The sequence below is a fragment of the Loxodonta africana genome, chromosome 14 (genome assembly GCF_030014295.1).
Source record: "Loxodonta africana isolate mLoxAfr1 chromosome 14, mLoxAfr1.hap2, whole genome shotgun sequence".
Lineage (NCBI taxonomy): Eukaryota > Metazoa > Chordata > Mammalia > Proboscidea > Elephantidae > Loxodonta > Loxodonta africana.
In genome coordinates this window covers 72,653,770-72,670,635 of record NC_087355.1, presented here as the reverse complement: position 1 = coordinate 72,670,635, position 16,866 = coordinate 72,653,770, and the positions used below count along the sequence as shown (strand labels likewise).

The 16,866-nt window shown below is 47.6% G+C and overlaps 1 protein-coding gene across 10 annotated transcripts in view; it reads right to left on the bottom strand.

Moving 5' to 3' along the window:
* The window catches only part of ZHX2 (zinc fingers and homeoboxes 2), a 196,388-nt gene that overhangs the window by 178,140 nt on the left and 1,382 nt on the right, over nucleotides 1-16,866 (bottom strand). For 3 of the 10 annotated variants that reach the window (XM_064268026.1, XM_064268030.1, XM_064268028.1), the window contains exon 1: nucleotides 1-16,854. This exon is cut by the window's left edge. The exons of 4 other annotated variants lie outside the window; for them this stretch is intronic. The gene's annotated coding sequence lies outside the window, so the exon portion shown is untranslated. 3 more of the 10 variants (XR_010317826.1, XR_010317825.1, XM_003408170.4) reach the window with 2 other exon arrangements.

The following is a 16,866-nucleotide window of genomic DNA, read 5'->3' as shown; positions in this document are numbered from 1 at the left end:
GTGAAACACGATCAGGTTTGGTGTTCTAGAACCACATGTCAGTGGATTCCAGGCAGGGAGAGAATGGCGACCGACCACACAACATGGCTTCCTTCCACTCAGACTTCCTCCTTCCCTCTTATTGAAAAAGTAGATGGAAGAGATCAGATCCACTCCGGAAGAGTTCTGTTCACTTTTGGGCAGTTAGGCCCTGCATGACTTTCCCCTCCTATTTCAACACACACGGCACATGCACAGCTTCTCTTTGATTCAGTTCTGTTTGTCACCTCAACAACTATGTATTGAGCAACCCTTAGCCAAGGCTGGTGCTCAGGTGGCAGGGGGTGGGGAAGTGAGAATCAAAGTGTAAAGCCCCAGCGCTCAACAAGCTCAGGGTCCAGTCACGGCTCCAGCACATACACATGAAGCTATGGGTAGACAGTCCAAGACGCAGGCTTCTGAGACCCATGGTGGCCTTGCAGCAGAGACAGCTGCTGCTCCCGGCATGCCAGCAGGTGAGTGCCAGGCACTCTGTGTACAGGGGGCGGGGGGGAGGGGATTGGCAGCAGCTAGGGGGGTATGAGCACCTTTGGTCCTATGATGCTGCCAGCAAGCTGCCTTCCGCCGAGGCAGGGCCCCCTGGGCTAGGCTTATTAAGAGAAGTGGGTAAGTTCAACCCACGCGCAGAATCCACGTGGCCTTTGACCAAACCAGTCTAGAAGGCTCCTGTCATTTCTGTAAGTGATTACATCTGTTCTTCATCCAGAAATCTCAGAGCTGATTCCCTAATTCTCCTACCAGGAATCAGGTAGTGCCCCACACCCCTGAGCACTGCATAACCAGCAAGCTGGTTATGCTCAAGGTCACTGACAGTGTCCTTTCTCCTGGCTGGGGAAAACCAGGAGATTGTCCACGCAGCAGAAAGGACCCCAGGTCACCCTTCCCTGGCTGGCCTTTGACCCCAAGCATATCATGCATCAGGGATTTTCTCACAGCTGGGAGCACAGAAACTCACGCTGGCTTTGGAGATAACAGAGCAGCCATGGACCGTCCACAGCCTGGCAGTGGAAATCTGTGAGCTACAGCGGGTTTGGAAGTCTTTGGAAGAAGTATAGCCAGGGTGCTTCTTGGAAGCAAGGATAGGCAAGATCTTGTCTCACTTACTCAGGACATGTCATCAGGAGGGACCAGTCCCTGGAGAGGGACATCATGCTTGGTATAGGGTCAGTGAAAAAGAGGAAGACCCCCGATGAGATGGACTGACACAGTGGCTGCAACAGTAGGCTCAAACAGAGCAATGATTGTGAGGATGGTGCAGGATCACGTGGCATTTCACTCTGTTGTACACAGGGTTGCTGTGGGTCAGAACTGACTCTACGGCACCTGACGACAACAGCAGAGCCCGTACTGGGCTCTGCGGATGGGATCCATGACTCCCGGGACATGGTCAGCAGGCCTGAGGGGGCCTGCATGTCCAGCTTCCCTTCATCCCAGACCTTTTCCTTCTGCGCAGTGGGAGTGGGAGTTCCCAGTCACACAGCCAAGGCATAAGGATGTCCCCCAAACTGCTGTGAGGCCCTCTGCAGCCTCACAGCATGTGAGGTCAGAGGTATGTTAGTGACAGCAACTACCACACCAGCTAGCATTCTAGGGCACTGACCAGACGCCAAGCACTTGCTAAGTACTTTACAGGCATTACCCCTGTGATGCTGTAATTTTTCCCATCAACCTTTGGAGCAGCGATTCAGCCTCTGCAGGCCCATCAAGGTGGCTGTGTGGGGTGTCAACGCACGGTTCTGCAGTGGAACCGAGAGCTCCGGGAGGGACGGGGCAGTGGCATGGTCATCTTTGTGTCCCTCCCAACACTGAGCGCAGTACTTTCAACACAGGAGCTGGGTGGTGCCAAGACGAGGAAAAGGCAAGTGGGGCACCCAGGGCAAACATTTAAGAAGGCTTTCCTGCTCAGGCGGCGGCCCTCAAGCTTGAGGGTGAGCGCCTCCTTAACTTTTACTTACTGGGTGCCTCCCTTACCTCACCCTAGTCCTGGTTCTGGGTAGTGAATTGGTCAGACAGATCTGGGTGTGAATTCTGCTCCTCTGTTCTCCTGGGGTCTAATCATGGTGCCAGCACACATACTTTGGGGATCATCTGGTCCAGCTTGGGGAAACAGGCCCAGGGAGGTAAGGGGGTTTGCCTGAGGTTACACAGCTAATCAGTAGCATGTTATTTTTCCTCTTGTCTATGAAGTGCCTGGTATCATGCCCTTCCTGTGCCTCAATTTCCTTATCTGTAAAATAGGGCTAATGACAATAGCAAGCAGGGGTGGATTACCCAATAAACGAGGTAAGAAAGGTTTACTTGTGCTTACTTACTAATCTGTAGTGCACAATTTCACTTGTTTTTCACTAAAGATGTGATGAAACCCACGTGAAATTGTGCACTATAGATTGGTTAGTAAATACGATTAAGTCCACGCATACCTGGCTTACTGGTCGATCCACCATGATACCAAGTGTTAACGAGGCTGTGAAGAAACTGCAAACCTGATACCTTGCCAGTGGGAATGTAAAATGGTGTAGCCACTTAGGAAACCAGTTTGGCAGTTTCTTAAAAAGTTAAACACAGAGTTACCATAAAGACAAAACCCACTGTTGTCGAGTCAATTCTTACTCATAGCAACCCTATAGGGCAGAGTAGAACTGCCCCAGAGGGTTTCCAAGGAGCGCCTGGTGGATTCAAACTGCCGACCTTTTGGTTAGCAGCCGAACTCTTAACCACTGTGCCACCAGGACTCCATACCATAAGACCCAGCAATTTTACTCCTAGGTATCTACCCGAGAGAATGAAAACCCACGGTTACAGAAAGACTTGTGCACAGATGTTCACGGCATCATTATTCATAACACCCAAAAAAGTGGGAACAACCCAAGGGCATCAGTTGGTGAGTGGATAAACAAAACGTGGCATTAGCCATACAGTGGAATACTACTTGGCAACAAACAGGAATGAAGCACTGATGCACGCTACAATGCGGATGACATGAAAAACATTATGCTAAGTGAAGAAGCCAGACACAAAAAGACCACATATTGTATGATTCCATCTATTTGAAATGTTCAGAAAAGGCAAATCCATAGAGACAGAAAGTAGATTAGTGGCTGACTACGGCTGGAGGAGGGGGCAGAGGCTGAAAGGATGGACACTGACTGCTAATGGGTACAGGGTTTCTTTTGGGGTGATGGAAATGTTCTAAAATTAGATTGTGGTGATGGTTGCCCAACTCTGTAAACATACTAAAATCAAAGAATTACACACTACAAATGGGTGAGTTTCAGGGTATGTAAATTATATCTGAATAAAGCTATTTCAAACAATGGGCAGCGACAGTATGTATGTCACGGAGTTGCACGGTGCCTGACACAAAGTAAGTGACCTATACATCATAAACGAAAACCCATTGCCATTGAGTCGATTCCGACTCACAGTGACCCTATTGGGTGGGGGAGAACTGCCCCATAGGGTTTCCAAGGAGCAGCTGGGGGATTTGAACTGCCGACCTTTTGGTTAGCAGCCGTAGCTCCTAACCACTGTGTCTCCTCTATACGTCACAGTTGATAATTATTATTACGCCCAAGTATGTATCTGTTGCTCAATTAAAAACTGCCTGAACTGCCTCAAAGGTCTTTTACTTTTAGGAGAACTTTGGGGAATCTAAACTGGGCAGTCACCTGTAATTCTGCATCCCTAAGTAACCTGCCCATCCTACACAAGACACCCAATCAGCTACTTCTGGCTGCAGCGGCCACGGCAGACACCATAACTGATGTGGGTAAAAGTGTTCGAGTCTTGGATTCCAAATACCTGTGTTCAAGGTGTGGCTCTGCTCTTCACCCTATCTACTCAGTGGGGCTCTATGTCTTCCTTTGCTGTGATTCTCAGTGCTGGCAGGAGGCTCAGCCACCAGCTTGGAGTATCAGTGGAAGGAGCCACAGTCCTCCTCCTGGAGCCCCAGGTACATGCAGGGTAGGTATCCAAGCCTTACGTGTACCAGGTGTGGCATAAGACTGCCTGGCTTCCAGAAACCTTGACCAGGGGACCTCCCTGCTGTATGCTCCCTTGTCCATTAAATGGGGATAACATAGTCCCTACACCTCTCAGGACTGTCATAACACTATAAAGCACTGAGAATGGTGCCCATGTCAGCTAGGGCTACCTATGCCAATGGTTGCAGTTGTTAAGTGGCAAATACATACGAACTCCCTGAGAGCAGGGACCATGTTTTCTTCCTCTGGCAGGCAGGGGCTCAGTGAGGGGTAGGGAGGGTAATGGGGGCCGGCTGGTCAGGGAAGGCCTACAGAAAAAGAAGGGTTTTCACCTAGACTACAGCCAAACCAGCTGCTGCTGAGTGGATTCCTACTCATGGTGAACCCACGTGTTTCAGAGTAGAACTGTGCTCCACAGGGTTTTCAATGGCTGTGACCTTTTGGAAGATCGCCAGGCCTTTCTTCTGAGGTGCCTCTGGGTAGATCTGAACCACCAACCTTTCAGGTAGCAGCCACCCAGGGACCCCATATACAATAGGAAAAATAACACACTTCTGAATGGCCACATAACCTTAGGCAAATCCTCTTAGCTTCCTAGGCCTCAGATGCCCCAAGGTGGACCAGATAACGTTTCTCTCAGCTTAAACGTTTCTTTTTTTCCAGAGTTACATTTTTTTAAATTATAGTTTAGGTGAAGGTTTACTGAACAAACTAGCTTCTCATTAAACAGTTAGTACACATATTGTTTTATGACATTGGTTAACAACCCCACGACATGTCAACACTCTCCCTTTTCAACCTTGGGTTCCCTATTACCAGCTTTCCTGTCCCTTCCCACTTTGCAGTCCTTGCCGTTGCGCTGGTGTGCCCATTTAGTCTTGTTTTGTTTTATGGGCCCGTCTAATCTTTGGTTGAAGGGTGAACGTCAGGAGTGACTTCATTACTGAGCTAAAAGGGCGTCCGGGGGACCATTCTCTCAGGGTTTCTCCAGTCTCTGTCAGGCCAGTAAGTCCGGCCCTTTTTTGTGGGTTAGAATTTTGTTCTACATTTTTCTCCAGCTCTGTCCAGGACCCTCCATTGTGATTCCTGTCAGAGCAGTCAGTGGTGGTAGCCGGGCACAGTCTGGACTCAGACTGGTAGAGGCCATGGTAGTTGTGGTTCATTAGTCCTTTGGCCTAATCTTTCCCTTGTATCTTTAGTTTTCCTCATTCTCCCTTGCTCCTGAAGGTATGAGACCAGTGGAGTATCTTAGATGGTCGCTCACAGGCTTTTAAGATCCCAGATGCTACTCACCAAAGTAGAATGTAGAATATTTTCTTTAAAAGCTATGTATATTATGCCAGTTGAGCTAGATGTTCCTCCAGACCATGGTCCCCAAAGCCCTCAGCCCAGCAATTTCGTCCCTCAGGGGGTTTGGATGTGTCTGTGGAGCTTCCACAACCTTGCCTTGGACAAATTGTGCTGGCTTCCCCGGTATTGTGTACTGTCTTACCCTTCACCAAAGTTACCACTTAACTATTGTCTATTAGTGTTTTTCCATCCCCGCCCTCCCCCTCCCTCATAACTATCAAACATTGTTTCTTTTTGTGTGTACACCTTTTCACGAGTTTTTATAGTAGGGGTCTCAAATAATATTTGTCCTTTTATGATTGACTTGTTTCACTCACCATAATGCCCTCCAGATTCATCCATGTTGCGAGATGCTTTGCAGATTCATCACCGTTCTTTATCATTGCGTAGTACTCCATTGTGTGTATGTACCATAGTTTGTTTATCCATTCATCAGTTGATGGGCATCTAGGTTGTTTCCATCTGTTTGCTACTATGAACGATGCTGCAATGAACATGGGTATGCACACGTCTATTCACGTGAGGACTCTTATTTCTCTAGGATATATTCCTAGGAGTGGGATTGCTGGATCATATGGTATTTCTATTTCTAGCTTTCTAAGGAAGCACCATATCATTTTCCAGAATGGGTGTATCATTTTGCATTCCCACCAGCAGTGCATAAGAGTTCCAATCTCCCAGCAGCCTCTCCAACATTTGCTATTTCCTGTTTTTTTATTCTTGCCAGTAATGCTGGGGTGGGATGGTAGCTCATTGTGGTTTTGATTTGCATTTCTCTAATGGCTATTGATCGTGAACATTTTCTCATGTATCTGTTAGCCACTTGAATGTCTTTTTTGGTGCAGTGTCTGTTCATTTCCTTTGCCCATTTTTTAACTGGATTATTTGTCTTTTTGTTGTAGAGGTGTTGAATTTTCCTGTGGATTTCAGAGATTAGACCTTTGTCTGATTTGTAATAGCCAAAAACTTTTTCCCAGTCTGTACGTTCTCTTTTTACTCTTCTGGTGAAGCCTTTTGATGAGCATAAGTGCTTAATTTTTAGAAGATCCCAGTTATCAAGTTTATGTTCTTAAGTTTGTGTGTTGTTAGTTACGGCTTGTATCCTGTTAACGTCATGTATTAGGGCCTATAGCGTTGATCCTATTTTTTCTTTTATGATCTTTATAGTTTTTTGCTTTATATTTAGGTCTCTGACACATTTTGAATTAGTTTTTGTGTATGGTGTGAAGTATAGGTCCTGTTTCATTTTTTTGCAGATGGACATTCAGTTTTGCCAACATCATTTGTTAAAAAGGCTGTCTTTTCCTCATTTGATGGACTTTGGGGCCTTGTTGAAGATCAGGTGACCGTAGGTGGATGGATTTACATCTGGGTTCTCAATTCTTTTTTTTTTTTTTTTAGGTCAGCAAAGTACTTTTTGATTGAGTTGAAATTCACATAACATACAGTCAGGGATGGATTAACCAGTAAGCACAGCGCACGCTGGTTTATATTAATAAGCAAGGTAGGCATAGGCTTACTTGTGTTTACACACCAATCTGTAGTGAACAGTTTCACATGGGTTTTTACCACATATTTATGTGGTGAAAAACGGCTGAAATTGTTCACTACAGACCAGCAAATATGCACAAGCAAGCTCGTGCATGGAGCTCTAGTGGCGTAGATGTCAAGAGCACGACTGCATGGGTTCTCAATTCTGTTCCATTGGTCAATGTATCTGTCGTTGCACCAGTAACAGGTTGTTTTGACTATTGTAGCTGTATAGTGGGTTCTGAGGTCAGGTAGTGTGAGTCCTCCTACTTTACTCTTCTTCATTAGTGCTTTACTTATCCGGGGCCTCTTCCCTTTCCATATAAAGTTAATGATGAGTTTTTCCCTCTCTTTAAAGAATTCGAACATTTCTTGATCCTACCAACGTACCATGTCGCTATTAGATGCACCCCCGTCACACACACCAGTTCCTTCTCCAGCGTTTCCAGATGACCTTATACTTTCTACTAGGAAATGCATGAACCCCGTTTCTAAAAGTGCTGTACCAGGCAATGTCCAATCGTGTGGCTGCCGTGACAGACGCAGCCCTCGGTCCTTCAAATGTCTTCCATTAGCCCACAGAGTGATCCATTCTGTGCCTCCATGCACCTCAGAGCCCTTGCTCTTGGAAACAATGTGACGCCTTCGGCCTCTCCTGAGCTCCTGTCTCTGGCAGAAGTTCACTGCATGGTCAGAACCAATTCTGTAGCACAAAGTTCCCGGAACAAAGTTAACAGGCAATTCTGCAGGATAATGAAACCTCAGAGCTCTCTGTGAGGAGAGGTTACGTGTGGGCCTGTGCTTCTCTCCACCCCTGCCTGGAGCCACCATTCTTCCCCTCCATGTCTTGGCCAGAAGACAATCTGTTTCTCCAGCTTCTAGCTGTCAGTCTGTATCCCTCCATTACCCCCTGGCCCCCCAAGAAAGCAAAGACGCACCCGTCCCTACTAGCACAGGCATTCTGGCCTCTCCTACCCTCTCCGGGTCAGCACTCACCCAGGGGTGGATTATTCAATTGTCAAGGTAAGCACAGCACTTACTGTGCTTACCACATCATCTGTAGTGAACAATTTCACATTTTTTCCCCACACCAAAAATTCTGCTCCTAGGTAAGGCTGGCATCTGTCTCTCTCCCAGCCCCACAGCACAGAATCAAAGTCTCTTTTTAAATTTACAGTCCTTGACAGGGGCGGGTGACCCAGTAAGCAAGGTAAGCACAGGCTTACTTAATCTGTAGTAAACAATTTCACATGGGTTTCACCACATCAGAGATGTGGAACTGCTCATTACAGATGATCCGGTAAGCAAGGTAAGCACTGTGCTTACCTTTCTTATTGGACAATCTGCCCCTGCACCCACCATAATCAACTCGGCCATGACATCCAGCTCTGGCCAGGCTGTATGCAAATATCTTAAAGAAGCTGTTTCCTCTACAGAAGAATCCCCATCAAAAGGGGGAAAATGCAGAACAGAATCTAAAATTCTCATAGACTCCAGGCTTGCTGGAGCCACTGAGGCTAGGTGAACCAGAAACTACTGCCGCGAGATAAACTTTAAACCAAAAAATATCCTTGGAAGTCTTCTTAAAACCAAACAATAGTTTAGCTTAACTAGTACAGAACGTTTGCCTGGAGTATTGCGCTCTTTTAAGATCTATTTCTATGGGATCAAACTGACAACACCAAGTCTAAAGATGAGACAGGAAACTGAGGGGGTAGTGACTTTTATGTTAATGGGGGAGGAACAATTCAGAAAAGGAGGGTGGAAATGGTTGCACAACTTGAAGACTGTAATCAGTGTCTCTGAACTGTACATGTAGAAATCGTTGGACTGGTTATGTTCTGCTGTGTATATGCTCAACAACAATGAAAAATAAAATAAACTAAAAGTGAAAAAAATAAAAAGACATTGTTTTCGCACAGACAGGGGTGTGGTGCAGACGAAAACAATCTCTGAACGTCTTTCTCTGTAGGCCAAGGAGATCCCACAGGGATTCTGGTACACCCAGGGCTTGGGGGAGCCTGAGGTGGCTTTGTTGTTAGAGCAATCCAGCCTTGTCTCATATTTTAAGAACAGCGGGAAGGTAATATCAGCTGAAAGGAGTTTTCTGTGCGCTATTTAACTAAATGGCTCTGCAGCTGGGGAGCGCCATGGGCAGGGTGTTATGATTCACGGGCCCACAATTACAATGATCCTCTTTTATTGTATAAAAACAGCAACACGGCCATTCTCCACCCTCCCAGCGCCTGCTCTCTCCACTGCCTCCCCCATTGGCTGGCCAGGTTGTGCAGCATCCAGAAAATAGCACCCAGATTCTCTGTGGTCCCTGATTTTGCAGCTTCCAGCCCACTGGGATTTTTTCTCTCCAGGCCCAAGGAAGTGAGCAGGAGAGGGCAAGGTGGACAGGGGGCGTTTCCTCCTGGAGAATATTCCGTTACAGACACTGATAGAGGCTTAGAATTGTCTTTTTATTTTTGCAGGTTTTTTTTTTTTTTTTTTTTTTTAGGGGTGTGCTGTGGAAAACAGGCACAGATTTGGAATTCTCTCCTGTTTTGATGAATCTCATTCACACACACACACACACACACACAAACACACAACTGCACCATGCCTGACTGTGCCCCGAAGCACCTTCTAAAACAGTCCCTTCCCCCTGCACCTTCTTCTAGGCTGGTGTGGAGCTGGCCTCCAGGAGACTCTCAGAACTTCAGAAAGACCCAGTGATGGCCGAGGGCATAAGCTTTGGAATCAGATTGACCTGCATTTGAATCCTACCTCTGTGACTTTCTCTGTGTGATCTTGAGCAAGTACCTAACCTCTGTGAGCTTTGGTTCCTCCATCTTTGAAATGGGCCCAGACCACCGCTGTCTATTTAGTCCTTATGGTCAGAATAAACGGTATCATGTAGAGGGCGTGTTTCACCGAGTGCCTGCCACGGTTGCTGTTAGCTGCCGCCGACTCATGGCAACTCCACGCACAACGGAACAAAACACAACCCCGTACTGCGCCATCCCCACGACAGGGTGCAGATCGGACACTTTGTAACTCACTCAGTTTTCACTGGCGATTTTCAGGAGTAATCGCCAGACCTTTCTTCCTAGTCTCTTAGTCTGGAAGCTCTACTGAAAACTGCTTAGCGTCGTAGCAACACTCAAGCCTCCACTGATAGATCGGTGGTGGCTGCGCATGAGGTGCACAGGCCCCGAACTGACGCTAGGTCTCCCGCGTGGAAGGCAAGAATTCTAGCCCTGAACACCAATGTCTCGTGTCTGGCACACAGTGCATAGCAGTTGCTCAATTTTCAAGAGCTGCCACTCTTCTTAAGGCTGGGAACATCGTGTGTTTGTGGTGAGTCTGCATGTAAGGGAGCTTTTGTATGTTCGTTCTCATGGGTCAGAGTGGCCAAGGCTGGTGTCAGAGGAGACAAGAACGCAGTGCGGGGCTTGAACGTCAGCCCCCTGTGGAATGTTTAAGTCTTTCTGCAACGCTGGTTTAAACCGCCACTGTTTCACAGCCCATGCATGTATGCTGCCTCCTCCTTAATTCAGACTTCTGGTCCCTCCTCACTTTCTGTGGATGTTTTGGAGCCTCGCAGCTGCAGGCACCCAAGCAAGCCCAGAAATCCTGTAGCCTAGGAACTCTCCTCAGCCATCCCCTGCCCTTCTCAACAGTCGGAGCCCTCCCCATTCCCATCAAGTCCGCCCGAGTCTCCAACAGGGAGAACGCCCTTGCAAAGAATGAGCTACCTCAGTCTGGCTGCCCTCTGAGGCCTCAGGGAGACCGGATTCCACTCCTCGTCCTGAACTTGGCAGCAAAGGGTTCCCAGGGCTCTGCTGGTTTCCCCTGAAAGATAAGTCCAGCGTGGGCGTCCCACTCTTCCACCCCCAAACAAGCCTGTGCACCTGTGCAAAAGGGACCACAAACCCCTCACCCCAAGTGTATACCTGGGTCACACTCCTTAATATCGATCCCTCATGCATGAAGGAACCCTGGTGGTGCAGTGGTTAAAAGCTCAGGCTGCTAACCAAAGGTCGGCAGTTCGAATCCACCAGCCGCTCCCTGGAAGCCCCATGGAGCAGTTCTACTCTGTCCTACAGGGCCGCTACGAGTTGAATCGACTCAACGGCAATGAGTTTCAACAGGTAACAGGTACCCAACATCCATCTGTTGGTTTGTCCTACTGCGGTGGTTTGAGTATTACTACGATGCTGGAAGCTATGCCACCAGTGTCTCAAATACCAGCAGGGTCATTCATGGTGGATAGGTTTCAGAAGAGCTTCCAGACTAGGGCAGACTGGGAAGAAAGACCTGATGATCTACTTCTGAAAATCAGCCAATGAAAAAAAAAAAAATTTTTTTTTCAGGGATCAATATTGAAACCATTTTATTCACTCCAGATTCTGTTACGTGTTAAATATGATTGCAGTGGAACAACGTATAATGAGATTTAATCTTCTAGGTGTTTCCAATACTGGCGGGGAAGAGGAAGAAGGTGTGTGAACCATGACTTTCAACGGGTAAACACTGTCCACAGTGGGGAAAGGCAGGAGTCAGCAAGAGAGCTGTTCTGGCTCTGGTCTTATCTCATTTTGAAGTTTGAGTGGAGACTTGGGGTCTGTTAGACACATACACAGACACACACGCACAGACACAGATACACACACACAGATACATACACACACACACACACGCAGACACACACCACTGCCAGTCAACATCTCTTAAATGCATGACTACAGGCACAAGAACAGGAAGCAGATTGTGGGTGGATGTTCTTAAAATCACAACCTGTTCAGTCTAGGGTGGGGCCTTAGAGGGGAGTGGAGGAGGGGAATGAGGAGCGATTTTTTTTTTTCAGTTAAAAATGAAACTGCCTTGTCAATACTAAAAACAGCATCCACGTTATTGCCTACCCAAGTGGCACACACGCAGCCCAGCATCCTTTCTGCAGGGCACTGCCTGGACTTGACCATGACGCAGCACATTTCAGCACCTGAAAACACTGCACCGGGGTCTCCTGTGATCTAGGCCGGCACAGCTTTCCATTTCAATAGGTGCTCAGACTTGGCATGAGGGTGAGGAGCACGTGTGCCTATGCGAGATGTGGAGAATGGCAATGAGGTGGGGGCAGTCAGGGTCCCAGCATCAACGATAAAAATCCCCTCATGGTAATTACTTGGTACCTCAAGGATACAATAGAGTCACATCCTAAAGGTGGTGGCAGTGGTGAGGACAATGGTGGTGGCAGTGATGGTGATTAACAGGTAATGTTTACTGAGCACAAATCATGCGTTAGGCACTGTGCTAGGCCCTATTATAAATTTCTTTCTTAAGCCTCACCACAATGCATAAGACTGCTAGTATATCTCCTGGGAGCCCGTGGGTGGTGCAAACAGTTAACATAACATGTTCAGCTGCTAACCAAAAGGTTGGCGGTTCCAATTCACCCAGAGGTGCCTCAGAAGAAAGGCTTGGCCATCTACTGTGGAAAAATTAGACACTGAAAACCCTATGGAGCCACAGCTCTACTTTGATACACGAATCAGAATCCCCTTGAGAGCAACTGATTAGAATGATCTCTGTTTTAGAGATGAGGAAACTGAGGCTCAGTGAGGTAATAGCCCAAAGTCACCAAGCTAATAGATGAAGCAAAGAGAATCAGGGATGGTGGTCTTTGCTGGAGGAATCCAGTGTGAGGGATTCGACAGAAGGACCTCCAAGGTCCTCTGATGTCATCCCATCGATTTAAAGCAAAGGTGAGAGGCCCTGTCTCAAGTTAGTCTGCTAGTGAACGGCAACACTGCAGCTGGGACCTGAGGGTCAAAAGAAAGGCAAGTGGAAAGTCAGGAAGTCAGCAGCACCCCTTTCCAGGTTTTTCAATTCCACTAACTCAGTTATGGCAAAAGGAAAGACAGCCACCTCCTAGGAACAGCTGACAAAAGCCTAGATAATGTTGGATTCTTGCTGGCAAAACCTAAGAGAAAATCTCCCCAGCATCCCTCACTTCCTCACTGGCCGCATCTTCTTTTTGCCCTGAGGCAAACCTGGTCCCCTGGTCTGAAATGTTCCAGAACTCATTTTATTTCAAATTATAACCAAGCTGGTTTGTCTCCCCAAGGCACCCTGCTGTCAGTCTTCATCCTCCTAAAACACAGGACATTCCCCTCTCAACAACCTGCTGTGGTGGCTCCCCAATACCTATGGATTAAAAGCCAACCTCTGCCACGTTGCATCATCTCTTTGTTCTGTCTCCCATGCATCCCCTCTCCACCTTCCCAGGATACTTATGGCTCCTGGGACACGGTTTTAGTTTCATCAGGGATACCTTTGCATCTTAGGTGGCAAACACTCTACCTGCCAACTTAACAACCATACCTCCATTCATTCCTTCTACCTTATAAACTGAGCCCCAACTTGTTTATGGTGCCTAGCTAAAATATTTGATTGCCCCTCCCTGGCACGTCTGAGTGGTCACGTGACACCGTTCTGGTGGGTAAGTTAAGGACTGAAGTCCCTGGGAGGAGTATCCTTTCCCAAACACAACTGCAAAGCCATACTAAGTAAAAGCATTTTGTCCCTGACTTGTCCTACTTTCTTCTTCCTGGAATGCAGATGTGAGGCCTGGGGACACAGCAGCCACCTTCCTACCACAAGATGATAAACCCTGGGCTAAAGGTGGAAGAACTGAAAGATAAAACTTGGGTTCCTAATGATAGGGCTAAGACAACATCCCACCTACCCTTCTTGTTTTCTGATGCAAATGAGCCCGCATCTGGTGAAGTCACTGGTGGTCAGGATTTCTGTTGCCAGCAGCTGAATGCAATGATATGCGACACCTCTCCAGATATTGTTCGTAGTCATTCATAGGTCAGTTCAGATGGTACCCCCTCCAGGGAATTCTCCATGTTCGCTCAGAGCAGAATAATCACACCCTTCACCGTGCTTCACAGCAGCACTTGTCTCAATTATAGCACTTACTTAACCCTGCTTGATTTGGCCCATGAGTGTTTCCCTGCCAGTCAGCTCAAGTTCTTGAGGGGGGGCACCTCTATCTCATCACATCTCTGTAATGCCTTGCTTTGAATTGGAGCAGCGGTGGGCACTGGCTGACAGCACACATTCTGGGGTGTGGCACTGTGGTTTACTAGTGTTTAGCTAACCTCTCTATGCCTCTGTTTCTTCATCTCTAAAAGGAGAAGCTGGGAGTACTTCTCATACTGTGGTGGTTTGCGCGTTGTTATGACGCTGGAAGGCATGCCACCAATATTTCAAATACCAGCAGGGTCACCTATGGTATACAGCTTTCAGCAGAGCTTCCAGTCTAAGATGGGCTAGAAGGAAAGGCCTGGTGATCTCCTTCTGAAAATGAGCCAATGAAAACCCCATGGATCACAACAGAACACTGTCTGACATAGTACCCTCTAGGCTGAAGGCACTCATAATGCACGGTGGGTACAACATGGATCTGAGTATACCAACAATCACGAAGATGACGAAGGACCGGGGCTGCCATGAGTCGGAGCCAACTCTACGGCAATTAACAAGACTACTTACCTCACAGGGTCGTTGTGAAGGCAAAACAGTTTAATCACAAACGCTTAGAACAGTCCCTGGAATACAAACGTGCTTAATGACTGTGGGCTCTTACTATGATGATGAACATTACAGTCGCTGAATGACTAAATAAATCAAAGCATGGCTGCTAAATGAATGAATAAAAGAGTGAAAAGCAGGAATATTCCTATGAGTTCAGACCACCAGGCAGCACTGTGGTTACGGCTCCCTCTTCACCCGCCTGCACCCAGCCTCTTAATTTTTCATTCTAACAACAGCTGACCATGTCTTGGAAGCTTCTGTAACAGAGCAGTTAAGGCTCTGAAGTCAGACCTGGCTTCCAACAGTGACTTTGATTTTTACTGTGTGGCTTTGGGCAAGTTTCTTCACCTCTCTGAGTCTCCATTTCCTCAACCGGGAACTGGAGATAAGAACAGTACTTGTAAGTTTACGATGAGAATTAAACGATAAAGCACATAAATCATACCGTAAGATGCCTGGCCTACTGTTATAGTTAGTAACCATTATCAACCCTGACCGTTATTCTTTTTGTCAACTGACAGTATCCCACCCAATCACACGGCCCTGACAGGAATGAGACACTTGGGGTGGGGTTACCTTTCAGCTAGGTCAAGACACCCTGTGTTTACATCATGGGAATACCTTTCTTTCTTGCTAACAAACAGGTGCATCATTTTGATTTTTTCCTTTAAACGGGGGTTAGTTAATGTATCTGACCTATCCTGAAATTGGTCTCCTGAATTTTCCCATTAAAAGCCAGGTAGCTCCTTAGCTGGCATCAAACCTGGTCAGAAGGAAAGGTACAGGTGCACACCAGAGCGTCTAGACAACAACAATACTTCCACAGACCACAGGTCCAATTATTGTCAGGGACACATTTCAATCTCACTTTCAGATTTTTCCCCTCTGGCTTAAAAGGCACGTACATGGGTTTATATAACTTGGCTTTCAAACTTAAATCAAACCTTTATGTTAGTCCCATTCAACCACTTGAAGGCTCCATTAATCTATTTTTACTATTAAACATCCCCTTTTACAAGATATTTATCCCACTTGGTTGTTATCCAAATGCTTTTTGACATTACTGCCCTGGGACTGAACTGCTCCAACTCGCTGCCCTGAGAGATAGAAAATCACCTCCTGACTGAAATCTTGAAGGGCTCACAGAACCCCAGCCCTTCACTTCTAAGGGCATTAATTTCTACTGTACACAGAAGAGTGAGGGGGTGTGTGTGTGTGTGTGTGACTGAATGAGTGTGTGTGAGCATGTGTGTGAATGAATGTGTGTGTGAGGAGGAGGAAATTTTCCTTACCAGATCTGTAGTGAACAATTTCACATTTTTTCACCACTTCAAAGATTCTGCTTCTAGATATGGCTGGCACCTGTCTCCCTCTCAACCCCACAGCATCCTTCTACAGAATCAAAGCATCTCTTCAAAGTTACAATCCCTGACGGGCAGAAGTTCCCAGTGAGCAAGGTAAATACGGGTTTAGTTGTGCTTATTTACTAATCCGTAGTGAACAACTTCACACGTTTTGTTCACTACAGATTAGTAAGTAAGCACAAGTAAGCCCATGCTTACATTGCTTATTGGGTAATTCGTCCCTGTGAGTGAGTGTGTTTGTGTGTGCGTGTATGTGTGCACGCGCGCGCACACCCGCTAAGAGGGCAATTCTGGGAGGTCGGGCGACCCAAAAAGTGAAGGGGACAGATCCCTACCCCCCAAATCCTGCTCGACAAGACCTGCCTCAGACCTCGATGCTGCTAACTTGGGAAGAGAAAGTGCTCACCAGCGATCAGGTGGGGTAAGAAGTCTAGGGCCTGAAAGACTTAGTGATCCCCGGGGCTGGTGCCCAAGTTGGGCGGCGGCTCTTTACAAGGAGAAGGGTCCGTGAAAGTCATTATTCCTCACTCTCCCGCCCCCAAACAAAAGACCATCGGAAATAGGTGAAGGCAGAGACCCCAAAGGCTTTGAAGCCCATCAATCAGGTGGAAGCCTGAGCAAATCATAACTTGACTTCCTCGTCAAGTTTTCGCCCCAGCCTGACAAACCCCCCTCCTCCGCCCGAGCCCCGCACGGCACCGAGGCCAAGGGGACCGTCCTGTGATGCTCGCCGCCTTCCAACTTTCCGCTCATCTTCGTCTCCGCAGTCTCCGGCAAAGCGGCTGGGAAAAGGGCAAGTTTGCAAAGCCAAGGATACCAAGTCCTGGGGAAGCCACAAAGAAGCTGCAACACCAACAAGGATTAACCTCTTGTGGGGCAGACGAGGAGCGCCAGCTGCCGTGCAGGGGGCGAGCGTGGGCTTGGGTGGCAGAGGCAGGCTGGGGCGTGGACCAGCCGGCCGCGGGCAGCAGGGCCCGGGGACCCCCGGACCCTCGTCGCCCCCT